Source organism: Nuphar pumila, chromosome 9 (genome assembly GCF_984573655.1).
Source record: "Nuphar pumila chromosome 9, dmNupPumi1.hap1.1, whole genome shotgun sequence".
Taxonomy (NCBI): domain Eukaryota; kingdom Viridiplantae; phylum Streptophyta; class Magnoliopsida; order Nymphaeales; family Nymphaeaceae; genus Nuphar; species Nuphar pumila.
Genome location: NC_143257.1, coordinates 53,489,664 through 53,513,884, shown reverse-complemented (window position 1 = coordinate 53,513,884; position 24,221 = coordinate 53,489,664).

The following is a 24,221-nucleotide window of genomic DNA, read 5'->3' as shown; positions in this document are numbered from 1 at the left end:
TAAGTACCCGTTGCCTCGGATTGAGGACTTATTTGATCAGCTCAGAACAGTGAGAGTGTTCTCCAAGATCGACCTGAGGTCTAGGTATCATCAGCTTAGAGTTAAAGAAGAAGATATACCTAAGACTACCTTCAGAATGAGATATGACCATTATGAGTTTGTGGTAATGCCCTTCGGACTCACTAATGCGCCTGTTGCCTTTATGGATCTAATGAACCGGATATTCAGACCGTATTTGGATAGCTTTGTCATCCTCTTCATCGATGACATTCTCGTATATTCAGAGAACGGGGAACAACACAAGGAGCACTTGAGGATCGTTCTGAAAACCCTTCAGGATAACCAACTCTATGCTAAGTTTTCAAAATGTGAATTATGGCTAGACAAGGTAATGTTCCTTGGCCATGTGATCTCAAAAGATGGAATCGCAATAGATCCTGCAAAGGTGGAAGTTGTGATGGACTGGAAGCAGTCAGAAAATATCACTGAGGTCCGTAGCTTCCTTGGACTTGTCAGATATTATCGGAAGTTCATACAAGACTTCTCCCGAATTGTCGTACCGATGACGAAATTGTTGAAAAAGGGAGTCAAGTTTGAATGGACTGACCAGTGTAAGGAGTGCTTTGAGGTTCTCAAACAGAGGCTTACCACTGCCATTGTCCTTACCTTACCTTCTGGTCAAGGAGGCTTCGTGGCTTATACTGATGCCTTGGGAACATGTCTAGGTTGTGTATTGATGTAGCACGACAAAGTAATCACCTATGTGTCACGACAGTTAAGAGTTCATGAGAAAAACTATCCAACCCACGATCTTGAGCTTGCCGTGGTGGTGTTCGCACTTAAAATCTGGCGACACTACTTGTATGAAGAGAAATTTGAGGTCATGTCAGACCATAAAAGCCTAAAATACCTCTTTTCTCAAAAAAAACTCAATATGCAGCAACGGCGATGGCTGAAATTCCTCAAAGACTATGAATTCACGCTTTCCTATCACCCTGGAAAGGCAAATGTTGTAGCAGATGACCTTAGTCGCAAGACTGTTGGCACTCTGGCCAGCCCCACCGGACAATGGAAGCTGATGGAGGATTTCGTTAGCTGGAAGTCATTCCTGGCTGATCCAGGAAAGATTTGATTGTCATGCCTGACAATCCATATCGAGATCCTTGATCGCATCGTGGCCGAACAGTTCAAGGACCCCCAGTACTTGGAAATAAAAGCTCGTGCTAAAAAGGATAATACTTTCTTCCATTTAAAACAAGATGGAGGAATATGGATTGAAGAAAGGATTTGGGTTCCAAATAACCCTGAGCTAAGACAGAAAGTACTCCAGTAGGCACATAGTAGCAAGTACACTATCCACCTTGGAGGTACAAAAATGTTTCGGGACTTATAGAGAAAGTACTGGTGGAGGGATATGAAACGTGATGTGGCTACGTTTGTCTCAAAATGTTTGATCTGCCAGCAAGTTAAAATCAAACATCAACGACCCGGTGGAAAAATGCAACGGATCGAGATTCTAGAATATAAATAGGAAGGCATTACGATGGATTTCATCATTAGATTGCCTCGATTCAAGAGGCAACATGACTCGATTTGGGTGATTGTGGATAGACTCACCAAGTCTGCTCACTTTCTGCCAATCAACACTCGGTACTCAACCTTCGCTCGATCAACCTCTATCTCTCTTTTGGACACAATGTGTCCAAGTATAATCCTCTCTTGGACCATAAAGTGACTTTTCTCCCAACTCAAAACTAGGTTTGTCTCCATACACCTACTCAGTACTCGAGTAAGTTTCTAGAGGCAATCCTTAAAGGAAGAGACATACACAAAAAAGTCGTCCATAAAAACTTCCATGACATCATCCACCATGTCGGAGAAGATAGCTAACATGCACCTCTGAAAAGTTGTTGAGGCATTGCAGAGCCCAAACGGCATTCGTCTAAACGCAAAAGTGCCATACGGACAGGTAAATGTGGTCTTCTCCTGTTCGTCAGGATGGACAACTACTTGATTATATCCAGAGTATCCGTTCAAGAAGTAGTAGTAGCTTTGTTCTGCGAGTCTTTCCAAAATCTGATCAATGAACGACAATGGGAAGTGATCCTTTCGTGTTGCCGCATTCAGTTTTCTGTAATCAATACAGACTCGCCATCCTGTGGTGGTCCTCATCGGAATGCTCTCCCCCTTTTCGTTCTCCACTACAGTGAGTCCAGATTTCTTTGGCACGACCTGAATCAGATTGACCCACTGACTGTCAGAAATGGGGTATATGATCCCATAATCCAACCACTTGACCACTTCATTTTTCACCACTTTTTTCATATTAGGATTTAATCATCTCTGTATGTCAAGCACCGGCTTGGCTTCTTCATCACAATGAATCTGATGCATACAGAATGAAGGATCAATCCCTTTCAAATCTACAACCCCCAGCCAATTGCTGGCTTGTGCTCTCAAAAAATGTCTATCAGTCTCTGTTCCTGCTCTTCTGTCAGCAGTGACGAGATAATCACAGGCAGAGTCTCACCAACTCTGAGGTATGCATACTTGAGTGAATTCGGTAAGGGTTTCAACTCAAGTTGTGGGGGAGACTCTATCAAAGATTTGGCTGGTGTCTCAGCAAGTAGTGAGAGAGGCTCAATACTCCCTCTCCAAGGACGAGATCCTGACAAAACTAACGACACATCTATACTAATGCTACAACTATCATCTCCTGTATAGTACATATCAAGGAAATCCTCTGTCATATACAACTCTGACTATGCTTCTACTAAATCCTATGCTATATCAACCTGAAAGCACTCCATATCTCCAACTGGACCCATCGCCGCATTGAAAATGTTTATCCAAACCTTTCGGTTGCTGAATGACAAGTCCATGGCTCTGGTTCTGCAATTGATGCATGCATTGGTTGTTGCCAAGAATGGTCTGCCCAGAATAATCGGAGTCTGGTGGTGGCTATCAATTCCTTCCATGTCAAGGATAATGAAATTGATCAGAAAGTAGAACTCATCCACTTTAACTAGCATATCCTCCAAGACACCTCTCGGTACCTTGACAGAACGATTTGCTAGCTGAAGTGTAATCGGGGTCAATCTCATTTCTCCTAACCCAAATGAATCATAGAAATATCCAGGCATAATGTTCACACTTTCTCCAAGGTCGAGCGAAGCGCGTTCTATGCGGATGTTTCCTATGGTACATGCGATGATCGGGACTCCAGGGTCCTTGAGCTTTGGTGGAGTCTGGTGCTGAAGCACTGAACTCACCTGCTCAGTCAGATGGACCTTGGTAGGAACTCTTCCTCTAGATTTCCTCTTCTGGGTACAGAGTTCCTTAAGAAATTTGGCATAGACCGGCACCTGCTGAATGACATCTAACAAAGGCAGGTTGATCTGTACATGCTTGAAGATCTCAAGCATGTCCTGGACCTTCGTGCTTTGCTTTCCTCTGCCAACGGGAGATTCTAATGCTTTGGGATAGGGTGGTTTTGTAATATACATCTGGGGGTCCTCATCTTTGTGAGAAGGCTCACTCCTATCTTGTTCCTGAACTGGGGTGGAGGACTGAGCCGCATAAGATGGTATTCTCGATTCTGGATCATTTGTTCTCTCTCTACTCTCGACGGGATACTCACGTCGACTCCTAAGGGCCATAACAACTTTAGCCTATTGTTGTGACTCTGTGATGTACATGCCTCCTGTCATTGATTCCTTGCCCTTCGGATTCATCACGGCCTGACTCGGCAAACTTTCCTCAGGTCTCCGACTTATCGCTTCTGCTAACTGCCCCATCTGCGATTCTAACTTCGCGATGGACTGAGTATGAGAACTCAAGATCTGACTGCACTTCTCGAAGGCATTCTAATTAGAGGTTTTCACCTCTTGGAACGCTTGGAGAAGTCTCTCCTTGAAAGAAGTCTGCTGAGCAGACTCTTGTGAGAGTTGGGGAGAAAAAAAAGGAGTGGTTTGAGTATAGCTCGGCCTCTGAAATGTTTGAGTGAATGGTGGCGGTCAAGCCGACTGAGAGGGGGGAAGCTGAGTAGAAGGCTGGGGATTCTTCCATGAAAAGTTAGGATGATTACACCACCCGAGTTATATGTAGATGAATATGGGTTGTTCGGAGGTCTGACGTAACCCTGAGCGGTCTGAACTTGCTCTTGCACAAATTCTGGGTACTGAGCTGCCGAAGGGCACTCAGTGACCGAATGTGCCGGACTGACACAGAGAGTACACACCTGATGACTAGGAGATGACCCTGCGAGAAGTTGATCCAGCTTCTGCACAATCATATACACTTTGCATTATAATGCAGTAGATGGACCAACCTCGAGAACGCCACCTTTCTTAAGAATGCTGGGTGTGGTTCTATCAGACTGAGAGCGAGAAGCATGATGGAGGGAATTTTCTGCTAATATGTCAAACAATCTTCATGGTTCATCTTCACTCTTTAACATGAATGTCCCCCCGCAAGAAGAGTCGATCATCTGACGATTCCTGTCAGACAATCCATCGTAGAAACTCTGCACCAGTTGCCATGTCTGCACCTGATGATGGGGACACTTCCTAAGGAGATCCTTCATCCTTTCCCAGGTCTCATGAAATTGCTCACCATCTAGCTCTGAAAAGCTAGTGATGGCTCGCCTATATTGGTTCGTCCTACCTATGGGAAAATATTTTCTCAGGAACTCCTGCTGCAACTGATCCTAGGACCCTATTTCTATAGAATCTAAGGACTTTAGCCAATACTTGGCCTTGTCCTTCAATGAGAATGAGAATAAGGTCAATTTTAAAGCATCGTCATCGAAATTCTATATCTTCACTGTAGAACAGATTTTGAGGAACTCATCTAAGTGCCTATAGAGATCCTCATGACTAAGGCCATAGAAGGATGGAAGCATCTGAATGATACTGGCCTTAATCTCATAATGAGGCGCTCCTACATCGGGTCTTCGAATGCAGGATGCCTGAACATAGTCTGTCGGAGTGAAGTACTCCCTCAGAGCGCGAGGAGGAACTGGAGCTAGAGGATCCATATCACCTATTGTTGTCGAACTTCAAGGAGAATGTAAAATTCTCTCTGGGTTGTCAACAAAAGGATCCAATGGAGTACCCAAAGCTCTTCGCTCCTGCATACACTGGTGCTAAGACCAGATGTATGAAACGACCTAAATCTTTCTAAACTAAACTAATCTAAATACTGCAATTCAAATTACAAAAGCAAAGAATAAATAATAACTAACTATGTCAGAATTAACTAACTATGCTATATGAATAACAAAAAAAAACCTAATCTAAATTACCAAAATAAAGAAATACAGGAAATCACAAACTATGTTCTCTAAAACCCACCTGTCTAATCGCTCCTTGGAATATGAGATTCAGTGAATCCTAGGAAAATAGTAAATGAATTCTATATTTACTAACTATGTTAATCCTACTAACTAAAACAAACAACTAACTAAACACAGATTAATAAACTGAAATCGTTCCTCGACAACGACGCCAAAATTTGGTTGAACTTTTGTAGTGGTTATTTTTAAAAGATATTTTTCAGTAAAACATTTGGGAAATCGTCAACCAAAAAAATAATAAAAAACAACTTTCCACGAATGTGGCAAGTACGGGTCGAATCCTAAGGGAACGGGAAATATCCAAATTACTTCTAAGAATTTTAATTTATTAATATCAAACTCTTAATCTAAGTTAAACAATACAACTCTAAAGAAATTACAAACTAAAAATTACAGTTAAGTAGAAACAAATTTCTAAATTCTTCTCCAGATCGCCAAGGTCAATTTCATCCTTTCACCACATGTGCATGTGCATTTTTATTCTGAATCAGCCTTGTAGCCTGTTGTAAACTTTATCAACCTAAAACACAAGAAGATATAAAGTTAGTACACACTTATAATAAATAAATCTAAAAATTATACTAAACCTAAGTCTACGAGGAATTACTGAACTAAATTCTGATTAAAACTCAAAATTAACTAAAATATCAATTCTAAGTACATCGACTAATTATTCTGAATCTAACTAAGTTAATTACTGCAAATATACTAACTAATATGCAGAAAAATAATAAAAACTACCGAAAATCACACAACTAATAAAATGACTGTTTTGCCCTCAAATAGTGCAAACATGGATTCTGATAGCTTTTAGCAAACAGTGAATTTGAAGAGGCAAACGAAGTCTGATTTTCACGATTTTTCTATTGTTCTGTTCCTAACAGATTCAAAAGTCTGTCAAACTTTACAGATTTGAAAAATTCGTCCGGAAGCTCCAGATATAAGCGTTTCAAATTTGTACAAAATTTGGAAATTGTATGTCTCAAAATTTAAAAACACGAAAAAGCTGATTTTGAAAAACGCTTAAAAGTCACACCGAACCAACTCCAAATGATCTGATTTTTGGTCTACTAATAGTGAACACATAGATGAATAGAATAGAAGAAAGTTTTTGTGAAAACTTCAAAAATTTGCACATAAAATGATGAGTGCAAGTTGCTGTAAAAATCCGTTTTTTAAATCAATGCACTATTCATTTGAAAGAATCCTCTAAATGCACTATAACATTGAAATCCATGTAAAAATAGTCCTAAACACTTCTAATCTACTGTTAAACTACAAAAAATGAAACCAAACAAACATGTAAACGAAGTAAACAAGTTAATTCTAAATCTAATCTAAACAAAACACTACTCTTAAACTATTGTAAACTAAAATGCAAGAACTAATTAGAATATCTATGTTAGTGAATTTAACTAATCCTAAATAACTCTCCTTAATGTAAGTTAACTACTACACAAAAGAAATACAAAAGCGAAAGACAAAACTAACTTGAAATTAATATTGACTCGACTTTCAACAAAATGTGAGTGGTCAACTTAGTTTGAGCACATACCTAACTAGGACACTAGAGGGGATACATACAGTTTGACTTTGATTCATAGACTCACGCCCCACCTAGTTGGAATGAAATACACCTAATAACCCCTTACCAAATTAAGTATTAATTCAAACTACTAGTTAAGAATCAATAGACTTACCTAATTGGAACACTCTACACGATTTTTGGTAACCTAATTAGTATATCACTATTCCTAATTTACTTAAGAGATGAAAGAGAATACTATGTTAGATTATTTACTATAACAAGCTATGGAATTAAAAGAGGGCGCATAAATGCTCAGTAACGAATTTGGAAAAGAGTGAACCCATATATTCTTACCTTAATAACCCATTTGGAAGGATTGTAATAGCAAAACCGTCCAGCTTAATGGCCCCACATGTTTTCAAGTTTTCATTAAAAGCAGATAGCCCCTTTTTGAAAATCTTTCCCAAACCATTCACACGAATTTTAGAAAGGGAATTGCAAATCAAATTTGTTTCCAAAACTTGAAAGGAGAGATACTTCTATATTGGCTGGATTAGAAGGGGTCAAAACTTGCCTTATTTGAATTCCACGAATTTGGATGTGTTACCACACCTACCAAAATTGTTTCTTAAACAAAAATACCCAATTGCCCTTTATCTAAAATTTGAAATTAAATAATTAATTAACCTAGGCTCTAACTAACCTAACTATACTAACATCTACACAAATAACTTAAGGGGTATTAATGGAATGTAGTACACAAAATAAAAAAACTATTTTAGATAATACACATAAATCTAAATTACTGAATTAAACCTAAACCTTCCTAAAACTAAATACAATGAATCTGGACCCTAAACAACACTTTCCTAAACTCTAAGCTACATCAATGTCTACCTTCTCCTATGAAGAAGACGACAACCATTAAACACAAAAATCGATTTCTTTAATTTACGTAGAAAAATAAATTTTCTATCAACTAAAATACGAAGACAACAAAATTCTATGTAAGCTAAATGAAGCTATGACCGAATAGAATTCTAATGAATCTAAAACATTGAACTACACTACTACTGGATATAAAAGAAAAATTATTTTAACACAGCAAACACAACTGGACTTAGACCATAATCGGCTAAGCTAGGCTTAGACGATCTTCACTATTGAACGAGACACCCTACACACCCATGATTAAACCCTATAATTCGACTCAAATGCAATCGTAGATGGATGCAAAACACACTTTCAACCTGCTGAATACCCAAAAAAATCAGAAAATGCAAATAGACAAAACGTTAAAACCAGCTAGATTAGATCTAGCTGATTTTTGATCTTTTGCTAAAAAGGACTATTGAAAGGGACTGACGCCTAACCTAAGACCATATTCGACATTTTAAACACATAAAATACCAAAATAATGACAGTGGTTTTACTGTCAAAAGAAATAGAAAATAAGAAAGGTCTGAGATTAAAGAGACTCGACTATAGGTGGACTCAATTTTCCTAAAAGAAAGAGGGAGAAGAAGATCCTACCTCAAGGGCGATACGAAGAAGGTGGGGGTAGAAAGAGCAGCTGATGCTTAGGGTTCACGCTGCTGAACTCGTTTAGGGGTTGCTTTCATGACAACATGGTTGCTACGGTTGCAAGAGCTACACCCAATAGAGGAATTGAGAGGTGGAAGGTAAACTGAGCCATGCTCGGGTGGAGAAGAAGACCGGAGAGGTAGAGTCGATCCTTCATAATGGAGTAGACAGTACACCAACTAGGAATAACACCTCTTTGATCTGCAACACCTGCAAAAACAACAAGCACACGTTAAACAATGACGGCAATATGAAGGGGAAGAAGACGAAGGAAGTAGAAAATGAAATGCATAAGAGGAAGATGGAAGGAAAGCTTTGAAAATCTTGAAAATGGGGAAAGAAGAAGATGGCATGAAGAGGGAGGCATGGAGGAGGAAGAGAGCTTCAGTTGGGCACAAATCCCTAGGCAAAAAACATCCTAGGGTTTTTAGAAAAACATATTTAAACTTTGAGTTGAAGTTTTCACAATTTCACAAAGAGGTTTAAAATAAAAATAAATGCTATGCGCCTCTTTTGAAGGGGGTTTTCTGAAAACATTTTATAAATGGGTTTTGGATCACATGTGATTTGAATTGTGATGTTTAAGAACTGATCTGAGACTCAAGATGATCTATTTGGGTCGGATCTTGATCCGAATTACCTTGAAATTCGTGCCCAAGCACTAAAATTGCAATATCTGACTCAATTTAACTTCGATTTAATTAAAATTTGAACCAAGACTTCTTTATATCAAAATACATCCAATCATGGGTTCTAAACCTTAAAATCACATAAAAATGCATGAATATTATATTATAATGATGTGCATTTCATGCATCATCAAATACAAACAATGTATGCAAGTGTGTGCTTTTCTTCATTTAAATTCTATCTCTTTAGGGCTTGCATTAGAGACATCTGGTTTTATTGCATGTTAAACATGTTTTTGAAAACATCTCTATCTGTATTGTCTCAGTCTTCACATTGCTGGGTTATCTCACTGAACCATTGTTCGGGAGAGAGCCTCACAACTGGACCACTTATTTAGGTTAACACCCCCCTACCACGTACTTAAGGGCCATAGTCTGAAGTATATCAGTAGGTGCTCAAGGATGTTCAGAGTCATTACCTTAGAACCGAAGAATATTTCTATGCCATGTACTTTGATCTTCGGCTTGAGTATATCGGCGTATCTTGATTGGAATCAGATGATCTGAACCTTAGAGTTAGGATTAAGGTCCTATAAGCCATTTCAAATATTGCATTTAGAGTCGGTTTTAGGGAGTGGTGTTTGTGTATCCTTATTTATATAGCTTTGATTCTATGATATTTATTTTATTTTCTTATATTTTCCAAAGCCCTAGGTATATTATTCAAAATTTTCTCTTTATTTTCAAAACCCAGGTGTACTTTTCTTTTCTTCTTCTGATTTCTTTAATTTTTCTGATCCTGCCTGCAATTTTTTAAATTTTAAATCTTTGCCATCTATTTTCAAATTCTTTTTTCATATCTTCCAGTGTATCTTCTGATTCTATTTCAAAAATTTTTATTTACCTTTTCATATATAAATTCTCTTTTTGTTTAGAAATATCCTTTTCAAAATAGCATTTTCCTTCATATTTTCAGTTGTTTATTCCTTCCCATGGAGTAACAGTGCAATTGTCATGAATTCTGTGACGACTCAATCCCTAGTAATGGGATATCATTTTGTCAACCTATCTAACCTAATTCCTTCTCTTGTCAAAACTTCTCCGAAAATTTCTTCAGTCTAAACCCTCCCTTTACTCCGCAGAAAAATATGGTTCCAACGAAGACAGGAAAGAAGACTGCTCAGCAATACAGCGACAGTGAGATAGAAAGAATGGATTCTCCTCGAGTATCCAGAGGACAAAATCAGAACAAGGGGGATGATGTTGATCCCACTATGTATGGTCTATTCTAAAAGATGATGGCTAAGATGATGTCGGAGCAAGCAGAGGCCAGCCTGAAAAAGGTAGTTCCTAAGAGCAAACTGAAGAAGATGGCTGTGAAAAAGCAGATCAGAATCGTCAGAAAGAAGGTTCAGCCAGACACTACTTCTGAAGATACAAAATCAGCGAAAGAAGAGTCAGAAGAGGAAGAGCAGTTTGTGTTTAGTCAGAATCCTCTGTGGCAGTTTGTAAAGATAGCAACTGAGGAGACCGAATCTGTGAACAAGCCTAAGTATGAGACTCTAGCTGAGAACCCGATGCAGAAGCAATTGAGGAAAATGACTCGAGCAATCAAAGATATTCACGTCAAGAGCAAGGGCAAGCAGACCTATACTGGCGAAGATTTCTACGATGGCCTAAACGGGGATGATAACCTGGAGAATCTCCCTCGCAAGTTCCTCAAGTTTGATAGAATGGGCAATCGTAAAGCCCATCTCGCCACATTCTATGCAGAGTGCAGCCATTTCAGGAAAGATAACAGGGCTTTGTTCATTTGCTTCCCGCGTAGCTTGGAAGGAGTAGCAGCCAGGTGGTATGCATATCACATCAACCCTATCAAACTATGAGAGTTCAATAAAGTAGTAAACCTATTCATCGAGCGCTTTATATTCAATGTTGAGGCCTCGCTCACTCTCAATCATTTGTACAATCTGAAGCAGCATGAGAGCGAAAGAGCAGAAGAATTCATCCACAAGTGAAAAAGCACTTGTAACAATATGAAGGTTCTCATTCAGGAGCAGCACACGCTGCAGATAATCCTCAACAATTTCTCTCAGCCCCTGAGGAGCATTATCGCCACTTCTCCAGCAAAATCCTTCATCAAATTGATTGAGCGAGCCGAATGGCTCGAGTCAGGAATGGAAAATGGGCTCTACGAGGGCATGCCTCTGGTCAAGAATATCCAAGACCAGAAGAAGAAGGCACCGTTCACTCACTTAGCCAATACCTCCGGCAATGATCATGACAACAGTAGTAGAAGAAACAAAAATAACAGTAAAAGTGGCCAAAACCATAGTGTAGCTCAAGGGGAAAAGTCTTCCAAGCAGAATGACAAGCCGTCTTAGTGTTACTTTTTGCAAAAGGAAAAGATAAAGCGCGGAGGTTGGAGTAATGATCTTGCGTTCACTCCTCTTAAACAATCGCTCGAAGAAGCCCTTGAATTCATGCTTACCAAAGGGATTAGTGAAGCTTTTAAAGGCCACGAATCCTCCCACAATCATGGGAAGGTTTATGAATCAGTTCTGCAAGTTCCATCGGGTGGTGGGTGTTGTAAACACCCCAAATTTTCACTCAATTCTTGACATCGCCCTCAATCGGCACATTTCAGTTCTCCGGAAGCAATAAAGGGCAAAATGGTCATTTTCTGAGATTGAACCATGCAGAAGGTCCTAAATTTCATTCTTGAGCCTCAAAATTTCTATATTTAGGTTCAGAGACATCTTCAAATTGCAAAATTTCAAAATCCTTTCTCTGGACAAAAAGCTAAAATTTCCAAGTCCGAGCTCAGAGTGATATTTCATAGAACATGTCTTTGCATAGCATTGCAACATTTCACTGCACAGCATGTCATTTTGAGATCCAGAACTCCTGATTTTCCAAATTGTCAATCCAGATTTTATTTTTAAACTTTTCAAAATTGATTTTTAAAACCCTGGGATTTCAAAATTGCCAATCTTTCCCATTTTACCCCCAGGACTTTGAATTACAAAAATTTTCCTCAAGAAAACAATCTGGATATTTGGATATTGATTTTAAAGATTTTATCTCAAAACTTTTTGCAAAAGATTTTAAATCTCCTTACAAAATTTTTACATTTACTTTATCCATATTTTGCTCTGAAAAACCAATTTTTCCAAATTCTTGAAAACAAATAATGTTTTATTTCGTATCTTCAAATAAACGGAGCGGGACCCGCCTTTGAACTAGCATCATACTCAGAATCCCAGGTAAGTTTCTTACTTTCAAGCGGGACCCACTCGGAGATGGCACCAATTTTGTAAATTCCTCTTCTTTTTATTTTCTTATTTTTATTTTATTTTATTTTATTTTATTTTATGTTATGTCCTAAAATAGTGGGCCCACACACATGTGGCACCCCAATTGAAAATAAAAGACTTTAAAAAACAAAACAAAACTTTATTTTCAAAAGGATTTTAAAAGTGGGTTGAGGTGGCATTTCCATAAAAGCTTCTCATTTTTTTATTTTATCGCTTTTTATTTGTTAAATAAAGTTTTTTTTTAGAAGGAGGCAGCCTTAAATGGCACAGCCGAACTTCCAAAACAAAAAATAACATAATAAATTTCATTTTTACCTAGAACTTAGGTAAATGAAATGAAACATTCGAAAAAAAAAAAGATGTGCCCTTTTTAAAACGGACGCATTGAAGTCCAATTTGAAAAATTTTCAAAAAAATGGTAACGGACCTGCGTTTCTTTTGGAGGGGCTGAAAGTTTTAAAGAGTAGCCATTAGCCGATTGAAAGGGGGGTAGCTTGGCCGATTAATTGGGTTTTTTTTTTCTGTTTTGCAGGTGGGACTTCTCAGCGTGGAGCTCCTTTCACCTCCAACAGTAGCTGAAGATCACCTTCCTCAGCCCAGCCACAGGAGTCTTCCACCTCCAGCAGCTGCCGCACAGGCCCATCTTCAACCCCAACCACAGGAGAGCCACCACCGGGCACCATCTTCACCTTTCTTCAACCCCAGCCACAGGCTGCAATCATTTTTCAACCACAGGGCATCTCCAATAGCTGTCGCCCATATTCTTCTTCAGCTCAACCACAGGGCATCTCAGCAGCCTCCTACCCATTCCCTTTAGCACAACAGCAGAGGATAGGTCCTCACTTGCTGGCTGCAAATCCATTTGGTGCAGAGGAGATAGTGAGCTTCTTACCCATTTCCTTCAGCCCACTTTCCTCCAGCCCCACGTTGTCATCCAATCCAATTCAACCATTCATTTCCCCATTTGCCTTCAGCCCAACAGAGGAAATTCCATCCAGCGTGAACTCCATCCAATGTTTTCACGGGTTGCTGCCTTTTCTTCTGCAGCCTACAAGTCATCATCTTCAACCTCTAGCCAACCAGACCCATCCTTCACCCTCTTCAGCCCCAGCAACGAAGGAGTTTCTACCTCTCACAGCTGCTGCCTATCCTCCACTTTGCCTTCAGCCCAGCCGCACCTCCACTTGTAGCAGGAAGCCCATTTGCAGTCCACAAGCATCAGGAACTTCATCATTTGATTGATGAAACTTTGCTTAGCTTGAGGGTAAAATTCTGGTTTTATGAAGTTATAGCAGGAACTTCATCATTTGATTTAGGAGCTTGATGTTCAAAATTCTGGTTTTATGAAGTTATGGCTGGAACTTCATCATTTTGATTCATGAGATTGATGATAAATTTCTGTTTTATGAAGTTATGATGGAACTTCATCATTTGATTTATGAGCTTAATGTTCAAAATTTCTGTTTTTATGAAGTTATGGCTGGAACTTCATCATTTGATTTATGAGCCTGATATGCAAATTCCTTTTTTTATGAAGTTATGTTGGAACTTCATCATTTGATTTGTGAGCTTGATATGTAAATTCCTGTTTTTATGAAGTTATGTTGGAACTTCATCATTTGATTTGTGAGCTTGATATGTAAATTCCTGTTTTTATGAAGTTATGTTGGAACTTCATCATTTGATTTATGAGCTTGATATGCAAATTCCAGTTTTATGAAGTTATTTTGGAACTTCATCATTTGATGCTACAATTTCTGGTTTATAAAGCTATGGGCTGGAATATCATCATTTGATTTATGAGCTTGATGTTCAAACTCCTGTTTTATGTAGTTATGTTAAAATTCTGTTTATATATATATATATATATATATATATATATATATATATATATATATATATATATATATATATATATATATATATATATATATATATATATATATATATATATATATATATATGCTAAAATTCTGTTTTATGCTGTTATGGCTGGAACACCATCATTTGGTTTATGAGATTTTGTCTAACTTGCTATTGAAATCCCTGTTTTATGAAGCTGTGGCTGGAACATCACCCTTGGTTTTATAAAATTTTGCTTAGCTTAGTGCTAAATTCTTGTTTGCTATATCACCCCATTTGCAGCACCACTTATACATGTTGTTTCATCATTTTCCACAATATCTTCACCTTTTCACCAAGCTTTTCATATCCTTTTCATGATATCCTTGAAATAGCCCATGATGCTTCCACAACCTATTTCCTGCACATATTCATTTCCTGCTGCAAGTGTGCAGTCTTGATATTTGGCCATATTCATGAACGGATATCTCTATATCCAATCATGATCTCCCAACCATCTTTGGCGTGCTTCATTATGGATATATAGGGAAGTTCCATACCCATTTTTACTGGAAATTGCATTATAATTTGAGAAGTATGGTTGTGTAAAATCACCTACAGAAACTGTATATACCTGTAATTTCTGGTTTTACCTATTATACGTAATTTCCATTAATATGTGCATATTTTCTCATTATATGTATATATATATCTATATATATGTGTATATCTATATGTATATGTATATATGTATATATATATGTATATATATATATACATAGATATGTACTTATATATATATACATATATATATATATATCTTCATGTGCTCTTATTTCCATGTATGAACATCCATATATTTTCTCATATAGTTACACCTCCATCGTTACATGACATTTAGCACCTATTCTAGCATTTTGATATATATATATATATATGTCTCTTCCTTGTATATATTATATATATATATATGTCCATTTCATTGTTTATTTGTTACTAACTCTCATTTTGCAGGAAAATCTAGAAGATGCAGATTCCTTGGATCCATTTCAATTTTCTTTTACTTTATGTTATGCAATGTAACAATCCGATGTAAACCTTGGAATAAGATTTACTTTTACTGCTTAGATTAGGTCGCATCTCATATAGTTAGATTTCAGTAATATCCTGATTCTATGATGCATATATCTCAATTTTCAAAACCCACTGTGGATGAACACGAATGGCACGTGCACCAACTCTTAGAGAGTTGATGAACTCGGTGGAGTCCATATTTACGGCCCTAGTCGAAATATGGACGAGACCCAGATCCATCATCTTTCTACCAGTCACACTGAGCCTACACTCTTAGGCTATCTTGAAAATGCACCTCATATTTCCAATGTTTTCAAAATATTGTGAATTAATTCAAATAAACCCTGAATATATTCATGGCCACAGTCAGAATATTTGAAGGATTTACTTTGGATTAATCCACATTTTTCCAATAAAATTTTCAGAAATCTTTTCAAAAGTGCATTCATTCATTCACATCATCTGCATCATTTGTTTTTCTCATGATTTTCTCAAAAGATTTTCACTTCATGGAATCGATTTTCTCAAGAAACTATGATGATATTCGGTGTTGGATTTTCCAAATCAAAATTTTCCTTGAAAATGTTATTTTCTTAAGATTCTTTTCAAAAGGAATTTCTTATCTTTCTCAAGAATCAAAGTTGATTTTCAAACATTTCAAATATAATATTCTCAGGAATTCAATTTCCTGAATTTTGAATTTCCTTCTCTAATGAGTTTTCCTACAAAATTTTCTATCATTTTCCTAAGAAAATTCTCAAAATCCAAGTTTTCCTGATAAGTGTTTTTCTTTTCAAATGATCATCTTTTCTCAAGAATTCCTTCATTTTCCTGAGATTCTTATTTCTTCATAGTTTTCCAAGTCTTTATAAATTTTCTCAAAATTTTCCTGAGATTCTCATTTTTCCAAGTCTTTATAAATTTTCTCAAAATTTTCCTGAGATTCTCATTTTTCCAAGTCTTTCTAAGCTTTCTCAAAATTTTCCTGAGATTCTCCTTTTCTAAGTCTTTATAAACTTTCTCAAGATTTTCCCGAGATTCTCATCTAAACTTTCTCAAGATTTTCTTGAAATTCTCATCTCTTCAAGATTTTCTAAGTCTTTATAAACTTTCCTGAGATTTTCAAACCTTCTTCGCCTGAGTTTCCTGAGAGATTGATTTCCGTCTTTTTCCTTCGGATTACCCTTTGTTATCTTTGGTGTTGTCGAAAGAATTGCCTTATTCCTTTGGATTACCTTTGTCATCTTTCGCGTTGTCGAAAGAATCACCTTGTTCATTTGGATTGCCTTTTGTCATCTTTCGCATTGTCGAAAGAATTGCCTTATTCCTTTGGATTGCCTTTATCATTTTTCGTGGTGTCGAAAGAATCGCCTTGTTCCTTTGGATTACCTTTGTCATCTTTCGCATTGTCGAAAGACTCGCCTTATTCCTTTGGATTGCCTTTTGTTATCTTTCGCATTGTCGAAAGAATCGCCTTGTTCCTTTGGATTGCCTTTGTCATCTTTCGCATTGTCGAAAGAATCGCCTTGTTCCTTTGGATTACCTTTGTCATCTTTCGCATTGTCGAAAGAATTGCCTTGTTCCTTTGGATTGCCTTTTGTCATCTTTCGCATTGTCGAAAGACTCGTCTTATTCCTTTGGATTACCTTTATCATCTTTCGCATTGTTGAAAGAATCGCCTTGTTCCTTTGGATTGCCTTTTGTCATCTTTCGCATCGTCGAAAGAATTGCCTTGTTCCTTTGGATTGCCTTTGTCATCTTTTGCATTGTCGAAAGAATCGCCTTGTTCCTTTGGATTGCTTTTGTCATCTTTCGCATTGTCGAAAGAATTGCCTTGTTCCTTTGGATTACCTTTGTCATCTTTCGCATTGTCGAAAGAATTGCCTTGTTCCTTTGGATTGCCTTTTGTCATCTTTCGCATTGTCGAAAGACTCGTCTTATTTCATTTGGATTGCTTTTATCATCTTTCGCATTGTCGAAACAATCGCCTTGTTCCTTTGGATTGCCTTTTGTCATCTTTCGCATTGTCGAAAGACTCGCCTTGTTCCTTTGGATTGCCTTTTGTCATCTTTCGCATTGTCGAAAGAATCGCCTTATTCCTTTGGATTACCTTTTGTCATCTTTCGCATTGTCGAAAGAATTGCCTTGTTCCTTTGGATTGCCTTTTGTCATCTTTTGCATTGTCGAAAGAATCGCCTTGTTCCTTTGGATTACCTTTATCATCTTTCGCGTTGTCGAAAGAATTGCCTTATTCCTTTGGATTGCCTTTGTTATCTTTCGCGTTGTCGAAAGAGTTACCTTATTCTCGTCAAAAGATTGTCATATCCATCTTTCACATTGTCAAAATAGTCGTCTTACTCCTTACCTTCTTCATATTTCACGATGATGAAAATTCACCGGATCGTCTTGATCATTTTCCAAAATTGCCTCTTACAATTCCATTTCCATCGCCTCGTTCATCTTCAAGAAAAGTTGTCTTATTCACCTTCCAAAATTCTATTTTCCACCCGATCAGGATAAGGGTATAAACCTGAGCCTCATTCAAGGAGGTATTCCATTTTCTGCCCGATCAGGTTAAGGGTACAAACCTGAATCTCATTTGAATGAGATAATTTCATTCCCCCAATCGGATCAAGGGTTAAAACCTGAGCTTCGTTTCATACGAGGTATTTCTGTCCCATCCAGGTCAAGGGCATAAACCTGAATTTCACTCTCACAGAGTGAGTCTTTACTCTTCATTTCTCCATTTCATATCTACCATATTCCTCAGGCTAATTTCTTCATACCCAGTCAGATACTTCTAACTGGGGCATTTTTTTATAGCCCAAATTTGGTGTGTTTTCTTTGCCACTAAGCTCGGCCATAAGTCGACTTAGTAGCAAAGAGGGGCATCTGTAAACACCCCAAATTTTCACTCAATTCTTGACATCGCCCTCAATCGGCACATTTCAGTTCTCCGGAAGCAATAAAGGGCAAAATGGTCATTTTCTGAGATTGAACCATGTAGAAGGTCCTAAATTTCATTCTTGAGCCTCAAAATTTCTATATTTAGGTTCAGAGACATCTTCAAATTGCAAAATTTCAAAATCCTTTCTCTGGACAAAAAGATAAAATTTCCAAGTCCGAGCTCAGAGTGATATTTCATAGAACATGTCTTTGCATAGCATTGCATCATTTCACTGCACAGCATGTCATTTTGAGATCCAGAACTCCTGATTTTCCAAATTGTCAATCCAGATTTTATTTTTAAACTTTTCAAATTTGATTTTTAAAACCCTGGGATTTCAAAATTGCCAATCTTTCCCATTTTACCCTCAGGACTTTGAATTACAAAAATTTTCCTCAAGAAAACAATCTGGATATTTGGATATTGATTTTAAAGATTTTATCTCAAAACTTTTTGCAAAAGATTTTAAATCTCCTTACAAAATTTTTACATTTACTTTATCCATATTTAGCTCTGAAAAACCAATTTTTCCAAATTCTTGAAAACAAATAATGTTTTATTTCGTATCGTCAAATAAACGGAGCGGGACCCGCCTTTGAACTAGCATCATACTCAGAATCCCAGGTAAGTTTCTTACTTTCAAGCGGGACCCACCCGGAGATGGCACCAATTTTGTAAATTCCTCTTCTTTTTATTTTCTTATTTTTATTTTATTTTATTTTATTTTATGTTATGTCCTAAAATAGTGGGCCCACACACATGTGGCACCCCAATTGAAAATAAAAGACTTTAAAAAACAAAACAAAACTTTATTTTCAAAAGGATTTTAAAAGTGGGTTGAGGTGGCATTTCCATAAAAGCTTCTCATTTTTTTATTTTATCTCTTTTTATTTGTTAAATAAAGTTTTTTTTTAGAAGGAGGCAGCCTTAAATGGCACAACCGAACTTCCAAAACAAAAAATAACATAATAAATTTCATTTTTAACTAGAACTTAGGTAAATGAAATGAAACATTCGAAAAAAAAAAAGATGCGCCGTTTTTAAAACGGTAGCATTGAAGTCCAATTTGAAAAATTTTCAAAAAAATGGTAACGGACCTGCGTTTCTTTTGGAGGGGCTGAAAGTTTTAAAGAGTAGCCATTAGCCGATTGAAAGGGGGGAAGCTTGGCCGATTAATTGGGTTTTTTTTTTTCTGTTTTGCAGGTGGGACTTCTCAGCGTGGAGCCCCTTTCACCTCCAACAGTAGCTGAAGATCACCTTCCTCAGCCCAGCCACAGGAGTCTTCCACCTCCAGCAGCTGCCGCACAGACCCATCTTCAACCCCAACCACAGGAGAGCCACCACCGGGCGCCATCTTCACCTTTCTTCAACCCCAGCCACAGGCTGCAATCATTTTTCAACCACAGGGCATCTCCAATAGTTGTCGCCCATATTCTTCTTCAGCTCAACCACAGAGCATCTCAGCAGCCTCCTACCCATTCCCTTTAGCACAACAGCAGAGGATATGTCCTCACTTGCTGGCTGCAAATCCATTTGGTGCAGAGGAGATAGTGAGCTTCTTACCCATTTCCTTCAGCCCACTTTCCTTCAGCCCCACGTTGTCATCCAATCCAACCCAGCCACAAGTCCAACCCAACGTTACAGCCCAGCCCCACATTATCATCCAATCCAAATCAGCCATTCATTTCCCCATTTGCCTTCAGCCCAGCAGAGGAAATTCCATCCAGCGTGAACTCCATCCAATGTTTTCACGGGTTGCTGCCTTTTCTTCTGCAGCCTACAAGTCATCATCTTCAACCTCCAGCCAACCAGACCCATCCTTCACCCTCTTCAGCCCCAGCAACGAAGGAGTTTCTACCTCTCACAGCTGCTGCCCATCCTCCACTTTGCCTTCAGCCCAGTCGCACCTCCACTTGTAGCAGGAAGCCCATTTGCAGTCCACAAGCATCAGGAACTTCATCATTTGATTGATGAAACTTTGCTTAGCTTGAGGGTAAAATTCTGGTTTTATGAAGTTATAGCAGGAACTTCATCATTTGATTTAGGAGCTTGATGTTCAAAATTCTGGTTTTATGAAGTTATGGCTGGAACTTCATCATTTTGATTCATGAGATTGATGATAAATTTCTGTTTTATGAAGTTATGATGGAACTTCATCATTTGATTTATGAGCTTAATGTTCAAAATTTCTGTTTTTATGAAGTTATGGCTGGAACTTCATCATTTGATTTATGAGCCTGATATGCAAATTCCTGTTTTTATGAAGTTATGTTGGAACTTCATCATTTGATTTGTGAGCTTGATATGTAAATTCCTGTTTTTATGAAGTTATGTTGGAACTTCATCATTTGATTTGTGAGCTTGATATGTAAATTCTTGTTTTTATGAAGTTATGTTGGAACTTCATCATTTGATTTATGAGCTTGATATGCAAATTCCAGTTTTATGAAGTTATTTTGGAACTTCATCATTTGATGCTACAATTTCTGTTTTATAAAGCTATGGGCTGGAATATCATCATTTGATTTATGAGCTTGATGTTCAAACTCCTGTTTTATGTAGTTATGTTAAAATTCTGTTTATATATATATATATATATAAGTATATATATATATATATAAGTATATATATATAAGTATATATATATATATATATATATATATATATATATATATATATATATATATATATATATATATATATATATATATATATATATATATATATGCTAAAATTCTGTTTTATGCTGTTATGGCTGGAACACCATCATTCGGTTTATGAGATTTTGTCTAGCTTGCTATTGAAATCCCTGTTTTATGAATCTATGGCTGGAACACCACCCTTGGTTTTATGAATATTTGCTTAGCTTAGTGCTAAATTCTTGTTTGCTATATCACCCCATTTGCAGCACCACTTATACATGTTGTTTCATCATTTTCCACAATATCTTCACCTTTTCACCAAGCTTTTCATATCCTTTTCATGATATCCTTGAAATAGCCCATGATGCTTCCACAACCCATTTCCTGCACATATTCATTTCCTGCTGCAAGTGTGCAGTCTTGATATTTGGCCATATTCATGAACGGATATCTCTATATCCAATCATGATCTCCCAACCATCTTTGGCGTGCTTCATTATGGATATATAGGGAAGTTCCATACCCATTTTTACTGGAAATTGCATTATAATTTGAGAACTATGGTTGTGTGAAATCACCTACAGAAACTGTATATACCTGTAATTTCTGGTTTTACCTATTATACGTAATTTCCATTAATATGTGCATATTTTCTCATTATATGTATATATATATCTATATATATGTGTATATATATATATTTATCTATATGTATATGTATATATGTATATATATATGTATATATATATGTATATATATATACATAGATATGTACTTATATATATATATACATATATATATATATATATATATATATATATATATATATATATATATATATATATATATATATATATATATATATATATATATATCTTCAAGTGCGCTTATTTCCATGTATGAACATCCATATATTTTCTCATATAGTTACACCTCCATCGTTACATGACATTTAGCACCTATTCTAGCATTTTGATATATATATATATATGTCTTTTCGTTGTATATATTATATATATATGTCCATTTCCTTGTTTATTTTGTACTAACTCTCATTTTGCAGGAAAATCTAGAAGATGGAGATTCCTTGGATCCATTTCAATTTTCTTTTACTTTATGTTATGCAATGTAACAATCCGATGTAAACCTTGGAATAAGATTTACTTTTACTGCTTAGATTAGGCCGCATCTCATATAGTTTGATTTCAGTAATATCCTGATTCTATGATGCATATATCTCAATTTTCAAAACCCACCGTGGATGAACACGAATGGCACGTGCACCAACTCTTAGAGAGTTGATGAACTCGGTGGAGTCCATATTTACGGCCCTAGTCGGAATATGGACGAGACCCAGATCCATCATCTTTCTACCAGTCACACTGAGCCTACACTCTTAGGCTATCTTGAAAATGCACCTCATATTTCCAATGTTTTCAAAATATTGTGAATTAATTCAAATAAACCCTGAATATATTCATGGCCACAGTCAGAATATGTGAAGGATTTACTTTGGATTAATCCACATTTTTCCAATAAAATTTTCAGAAATCTTTTCAAAAGTGCATTCATTCATTCACATCATCTGCATCATTTGTTTTTCTCATGATTTTCTCAAAAGATTTTCACTTCATGGAATCGATTTTCTCAAGAAACTATGATGATATTCGGAGTTGGATTTTCCAAATCAAAATTTTCCTTGAAAATGTTATTTTCTTAAGATTCTTTTCAAAAGGAATTTCTTATCTTTCTCAAGAATCAAAGTTGATTTTCAAACATTTCAAATATAATATTCTTAGGAATTCAATTTCCTGAATTTTGAATTTCCTTCTCCAATGAGTTTTCCTACAAAATTTTCTATCATTTTCCTAAGAAAATTCTCAAAATCCAAGTTTTCCTGATAAGTGTTTTTCTTTTCAAATGATCATCTTTTCTCAAGAATTCCTTCATTTTCCTGAGATTCTTATTTCTTCATAGTTTTCCAAGTCTTTATAAATTTTCTCAAAATTTTCCTGAGATTCTCATTTTTCCAAGTCTTTATAAATTTTCTCAAAATTTTCCTGAGATTCTCATTTTTCCAAGTCTTTCTAAGCTTTCTCAAAATTTTCCTGAGATTCTCCTTTTCTAAGTCTTTATAAACTTTCTCAAGATTTTCCCGAGATTCTCATCTAAACTTTCTCAAGATTTTCTTGAAATTCTCATCTCTTCAAGATTTTCTAAGTCTTTATAAACTTTCCTTAGATTTTCAAACCTTCTTCGCCTGAGTTTCCTGAGAGATTGATTTCCATCTTTTTTCTGAGAAATACTTTTCAACTTCAAATATTTTCTAAGCATACATCATATTTTCCAATTTACATTTTCCCAAATTCTCATAGGACATGCCTGAATTCTTTGTGCATTTAGGATAGAACACGATTTCGGTAATTTCACTAAGTCAAGCACAATTTTGGTCCTTGGTTCGATTACCCCTGTTAAAGGCGGCAGGAACGGTCGAACCTTGTACTGACAGGTCGAGCCCCATCCCATGGATTTTCCCGCAATTTTCAAAACGGAGGCAAGTATTTCAAAACAATTTCCAAAATCCGGTCAAGTTTGAATCGCGAAAGTGTTTCCCTCTCTCTTCCGCAAGGAAGGGAAGACGGGAAAAATTTTGCGACGATAACAGGTGTGATCATGAAATTTTTTTTCTCTTGTTCCTCTTTTCCTTCTCTTTACCTTTCTAGCCTCTATTTCCCTTTTTAAAGGGGAAATAAAAGACATAAAAGATAAGTGAAAAGAAAAGGAAGAAGAGAGAGGAACTCTTTTGCAAGGTCTCATTTGACCAAAGAAATATTTTTAAAAATCACTCGCTTCCGTTTTGAAAAAATTGCGGGAAAATGGATTGACGGGATTCGCTCGTCGGTACGAGGTTCAACCGTTCCTGGCGCCTTTACCAGGGGTAATCGAACCACGGATCGAATTCATGCATTTGCTTTGCCCAAATTTATCTAAGTAATTATTTTAAGTCCTAGATGCACATTGAATCATGCTTGTGCTATGATTTTGAACTTGAAAAGAATGCATATTTTTAGAAATGCTTCAGAAAATTTGAGATTTTCCAAGTGATTTTCGGAATGATATTTAAAAACATCCTTTAAGAAATGGCCCGAGAGTTCAGAAATTGATTTAAAATTTATTGAAGAATACTATAAATCGCAATAGTGATTTTCTAAAAGACGCGATAAATTGTAATACCGTAAATCGCAGGATGATTTGCTAAAAGTCATTGTAAATCGCACAATGATTTATGGAAAGACATCGTA